General features: G+C 40.4%; 1 protein-coding gene across 1 annotated transcript in view; it reads left to right on the top strand.

Annotated features, from left to right (window-relative positions):
• The first annotated feature begins 268 nt into the window (after positions 1-268).
• The window catches only part of pja2 (praja ring finger ubiquitin ligase 2), an 84,757-nt gene continuing 79,025 nt past the window's right edge, over positions 269-6,000 (top strand). Inside the window, exon 1 of the mRNA XM_072583642.1 lies at positions 269-558. The gene's annotated coding sequence lies outside the window, so the exon portion shown is untranslated. The remainder of the gene's footprint in view (positions 559-6,000) is intronic.

The following is a 6,000-nucleotide window of genomic DNA, read 5'->3' as shown; positions in this document are numbered from 1 at the left end:
CTACTCTTGCACTTGAATTGTATCCTGTTTTAAGCCTGACTTTACTTTTCTATTTTCCAGGTGTGATGTTTTTCCTCTATTGTCCAGCTGAGCACACTACTTTGTTTTCTATTGGTCGTGTTCAACTCCTTCTCATCTATTGTTCATAGTTTCTGTGCCCTTCAGTGCCTTCATCTGTTACCCACCATCGCTCCCAATTTGCTCCTCCCTCTCGCAGTGATAGTTTGGTTGCTGATTGGTTATTGGCCCCTCAGTGACGTCTTTCTCCCTTGTGGGCTGTTTTACTGCTGGAGTGAGGCTGTTGGGAGATGAGGGAGAGAGGAGGAAGCGAGGGCTTGAGAAGTAACCGTTGTACATCGCAACTGAATGCCTGTTCCAGGCCGTCGAAGTAGCTGCAATACCTACAGTATGAGCCGCTGTCACTGGCCCATGAGTGGAGAAATTTGACTTGTAACTGGTTCTGTTTCCAGCCTCCGGGATCCTGTCACTGGCTGGGCCTAGGGAATGTTTCGCACAACCTAAAGCCTGAATCGGGAAAAACTATCGCCTTTTAATTCTGTATGTATTGTAGACAAAACGCAGGTGATCTGTCATCTGCAGCGAGTAACTGCGTTATTGAGGATCTTTGTAATACTGTTAGTGGACCAACTCTTTTAATGTATTCATAGTCGCCGTTGGCAGTAAGAGGTTGTTGCTGGAGACATTAAATACAGACCATTATTCTAGCAGAACAAAATTCATCTAATGGACTGTTTGCAAGTTTCATGTTAGAAGTTGTTAATGTAGCGAAGAGTAGGGTTGATCTTTAAGCTTAACGCTATGTACAAATGTGTTTTGGATATAGGTAACGCTCCAAGACCACAGTACAGTCTGTTGGTGAAGTCACTAATACGTGGTTTATATTATATTTGTTCTAAGATCATGAGAAATGGGAACATAAATGGGCCATTTAGTCCTATTTGGCCACTTCTCCCCAATCCCCATCCCCAATCCCCAATCCCCATCCCCATCCCCATTCCCATTCATGAAGGTCATGACCTCTGACTATATCATCAAGTCCATGCTTCTCTCTGCCTGTGTGCAGTGTTCCTTGAATACATTAAATGACTCAACTTCTACTCTTTTCTGTGGAAGAGCGTTACAAAGATAATGGTGTTTGGAAAGAAGAGATTCTTCATGCCTATCTCATTTGGGAGACTTGTTTTTAATTGGTGTCTCTACCCTATCCTGCACAGTTCTAGATTGCTCCACAAAGGAAAGCAAGTCTTTGTATTTACTCTGTCAAACACCCTCAGAATTTTTTGTTTCAGTAAGATCGCCTTGGTTGGATAGATAGAAAGACAAATGAGTTGGTAAGATCAAGAGTTAAAAGTTGAGGTATCAAAAGATTGGTTTAGTACATTTTAGAGACTAAACAATTCCAAAGTACAGACATTGGGAATGAAGACCCAACAACGTTGTCCTGGTAATGATTGAAAAAGCAATTGAGGTTATGAACGAAATAGGAAGAACGAATATCAGATGGCCAGATAAAATCAAATAATGATTAAAATGAAAGAGCATATTCTTCAAAACTCCAGTAAACATAAGCCCAACTGTCCTTCATCAGATTATCTCTTCAGAGCCTTCTCTGAACTGCTTCTAAAAGTATTAAGTATATACCTTAAATAAGGAGACCAAAAACACATGGTACTGCAGGTATGATCTCACCAATGCCCTGTAAAGTTGTAACCCTAACTTTGTCAATACTGTGTTCCCCTTGCAATGAATTCCAATGTTTCTTGCCTACATGCTGTATCTACTTGCTATGGAATGTGATTCATGTACACAGACTCATGGATCCTGCTGCACTTGCAACTTGCTGTGGCTTGTGTCCATTTAAGTAAGATTCATCTTTCTACCTTACAAAGTGAACAACCTCACATGTTCCCACATTATCCTTCATCTGGGAAAGTTTGTGCAGTCACAACTTACCAAAATCTGAGGTTGTTTGTATGCACTTCATAGCTTGTTTTTCTACCTACCTATATAACAAAATTGGCTTCAGTGCGCTTAGTTCCTTCATCCCAGTTTTGTTCTAATATTACACTTAAAAGTCAAGCTTCTAGCTGGGTGGTATTGTGTATTTATTGTATAGGATTGAATTGTGTTCTCTGGAAATAAGTTATGCAACTGCCTAATTTTTCCTTATTTATTCCTCTGCATCCATCTTATGTTTATGGCTTATTTCCTTCTGCCTTTCACCATCACCCTATTTATAATGTATCTCTCCAATTTTGACTGTATCACAGACCTTTACTTTTGACCTTCCCCTTTTCTCTGCAGTTATTTAAATATTTTTAATTCTGATTACAGGTCATTAAAAGGTAATGCTCTCTCTGATCAAAGATGCTGCTACTCCTCTTGAGTATTTCTGATGTCTCATGTTTTTGTCATAAAATACTGTTGCATTTTAGATATTTTGCAAAGCTAATCAATACGTGTATTTGATTACCTTTTGAATCAAAACACTTAGCAGGTAATGGAGTTGTATTTAGATTAATTTACGATCCACCAGCAGGGCCTTCCATCAGGGATCTTGTGGTTACTTCAGCTTTAATATTTTCACTTCCATTGGTTGTACATCATTGGTTGTACATCATGTCTTATAGATAGTGAAATGCTGCAGTCATTATTAGTGTCCAGTGCAGTGGCGCTCTCCCTTAATTCTGTTTCAAGAAGCTTGTGGCTTTATCTAAGCAGGTTATGTTGAATACAGCTGCATCTTGACAGCAAACAATGTTTTTCCAAACTATCCCCTAAATAAAAACCGAAAGCACTGCGGATGTTGTAAATCAGAAACAGAAATTGCTAGAAAAGCTCAGCAGATCTGACAGCACCTATGGAAAGAAATCAGGGTTAATGTTGCAGGTCGAGTGACCCTTCCTCAGAACTTTTCCAGCAATTTCTGTTTTTGAAACTCTCCCCTGCTTGGTTTATGCATTGGTTGGTAACCTACTGTTATTCTTTTACTCATGAGATAACAACCTGTAGAAAAGCCAGAGCCATCTGCACCAAAGTGTTTTAAATTAAACACTTTGATTAATGAAATTTTTGGCATATTCAAAACTTTGTCTAATTTCTGTCTGAATAGTTGAATAAAATATTTATGGATTTTTGTTCAGGACAATGACCCAAAATGAGAATTAGTGCAACTCTGGCTTAGCTCAAAGTATGCTTATATGTAACTTGGGATTCGTTTTAATTTTGTGTCCTAAAGATGAGTCACTTTTGGGGCACTATAACTGCATGCCTTAGATTCTTACCAGAGCTCTAAATTCTCAAATTACATTCTTTTCTACTATAGATTCTGTAGTTAAAATATTTGTTTAGTTTGTGGAATATTGAGCGTGATACCGACTTATTAACAGTTTTTTTGGAGGAATTAAGTCTCTTTTTTAAAAAAATTCATTCATGGGACATGCGCGTAGCTGGCTGGCCAGCATTTTTGCCCACTCCTAGTTGCCTTTAAGAAGACGTTGTGAGCTGCTGCCTTGAATCGCTGTAGTCTACATAGGTTGAGCCATAGTGCACTTTGGGATCGTGACCTAGCAACAGTAAAACAATGGCAATATATTTCAGGCCAGGATGATGAGTGGCATGGAGAGGAGTTTGCAGGTTGTGGTGTCTCCAGGTATTTGCTGCCCTTTGTCCTTTAACATGGAAGTGGTCGTGGATTTGGAAAGTGCTGTCTAAGGATCTTGGGTGAATTTCTGCAGTGCATCTTGCAGATGGTATACACTGCTGCTATGGAGCATCATTGGTGGAGGAAGTGGGTGCTTGTGGATCAGCCAGATTTTTTTTTAAATATTCCACATAGCAGTGCTGCAATTGTTCAAATTATATTTAAAATATGTAATTTGGATGAAGTTACCAGTATGTATGTTCTCATTTATGTTCTGAAATGTTTCACATAAAAATAACAATACTACTTTTTTCTCACCATGAGGTTTTCCAGGAAAGTGAAAAGCATCCATACAAATAGTTGTCTGCCATTGTTCAGATTTTAAAATAGTTACTAAATGAAAGTTAATTTCAGCTATTTTCATTCTGATCTTGTAATGATGTTGCTGTTAGTTTTGATCTTTGCTTTAATCTGTTTTGAAAATATTTATCTTTCTGTAAGCCTGAAGAACATACCAGGATTATTGTTTTCCTGGGTGTGTTCATGCTTTTCACTGAAGAAATCTTTCAGCTTTTGCATATGCGTGTTGGAGTGGCCTTATTATGATCATTAAATTGCCGAAACAATGCTCGTACTAAACGAGTGACTCCCTCTAGTAACAAAGATGTTTGATGAGGGCAGAGCATTGGACCTGATCTATATGGAGTTCAGTAAGGTGAACGATAAGATTCCCCATGGGAGACTGGTTTTCAAGGTTAGATATCTTGAAATACATTTGGATACACAACTGGCTCGAAGGTAGAAGACAGAGGGCGATGGTGGAGGGCTGTTTTTCAGACTGGAGTACTGTGACCAGTGGAGTGCCATGAGGATCGGTGCTGGGACCACTGCTTTTCATCATTTATATAAATGATTTGCTTGTGAACATAGGAGGTATAGTTAGTAAGTGTGCAGATGACACCAAAATTGGAGATGTAATGGACAGAAGGTTAACTCAGATTATTACGGGTTCTTGATCAAATGGGCCAATGGGCTGAGGAGTGGCAGATGGAGTTTAATTTAGATAAATGTGAGGTGCTGCATTTTGGGAAAGCAAACCTTAACATGACTTATACACTTAATGGTAAGGTCCCAGGGAGTGTTGTGGAACAAAGAGACCTTGAAGTGCAGGTTCATAGCTCCTTGAAAGGGGAGTCGCAGGTAGATAGGATAGTGAAGTAGATATTTAGTATGCTTTCCCTTATTGGTCAGAGTATTGAGTGCAGGAGTTGGGAGGTCATGTTGTGGCTGTACAGTACATTGGTTAGGCCACTTTTGGAATATTGCATGCAATTCCGGTCTCCTTCCTATTAGAAGGATGTTGTGAAACTTGAAAGGATTCAGAAAAGATTTGCAAGGATGTTGCTAGGGTTGGAGGATTTTAGGGAGAGGTTGAATAGACTAGGGTTGTTTTCCCTGGAGCTTCGGAGGCTGAGGGGTGATCTTATAGAGGTTTATAAGATCATGAGGAGCATGGATAGGATAAGTAGACAGTCTTTTCCCTGTAGTGGGTGGATTCCAGAACTAGAAGGCTAGGTTTAGGGTGAGGGGGAAAAGATTTAAAAGGGACCTAAAGGGGCAACATTTTCCACACAGAGGGTAGTGCGTGTGTGGAATGAGCTGCCAGACGAAGTAGTAGAGGCTCGTACAATTACAACATTTGAAAGGCATCTGAATGGGTATACGAATAGGAAGGGATATGGCCCAAGTGCTGGCAAATGGGACTCGATTAGTTTACGATATCTGGTCGGCAGCGACAGGTTGGACTGAAGGGTCTGTGTCTGTGCTGTACAGCTCTGTGACTCTGACTCTAACTTTATTGGTTTTAAGAGTTAGGCTGTATTTGTTGAAAAGAGAAGCATGTGCACTATGCTGTTGGAAGGTGCTTATACATGCACTTGTGAATAAGATTTATTTTTGTGTTTCACTGGAGGTTGGAAATTGGGTGAAGGGGTGAAGAGGTGAGAGGTCAGGACCCAGGAGGAGTGGGAGATCATGACCAGGTTGAAATTCAGGAGTATCAGGGGTAGGGTGTCAATATCTGGACCCTGGAGAGAACCGGAGTAGTGGGGCAGTGGGTTAGGGAAATAGAGAGCAAGAGACAAAGCCAGGGAAGAGAATAGGTTGGGTAGTATGGGGTGGGGAGGTTCAAAGAATAGGAGAACCCCTCCAATACAGCACTCCCTCCCACCACCGCTCCCTTTTCTGCTACCAAACCCTTTTTCAGTGTCACGTCTATTCCGTGCACGTGCACAGTTCGCACATGAATCAATAATGTAGAGGCTCTTGAACCATAC

The sequence above is a fragment of the Chiloscyllium punctatum genome, chromosome 2, assembly GCF_047496795.1.
Source record: "Chiloscyllium punctatum isolate Juve2018m chromosome 2, sChiPun1.3, whole genome shotgun sequence".
Classification (NCBI taxonomy): domain Eukaryota; kingdom Metazoa; phylum Chordata; class Chondrichthyes; order Orectolobiformes; family Hemiscylliidae; genus Chiloscyllium; species Chiloscyllium punctatum.
The sequence above is the reverse complement of the archived record's forward strand: the minus strand, read 5'-3'. Positions and strand labels throughout refer to the sequence as shown.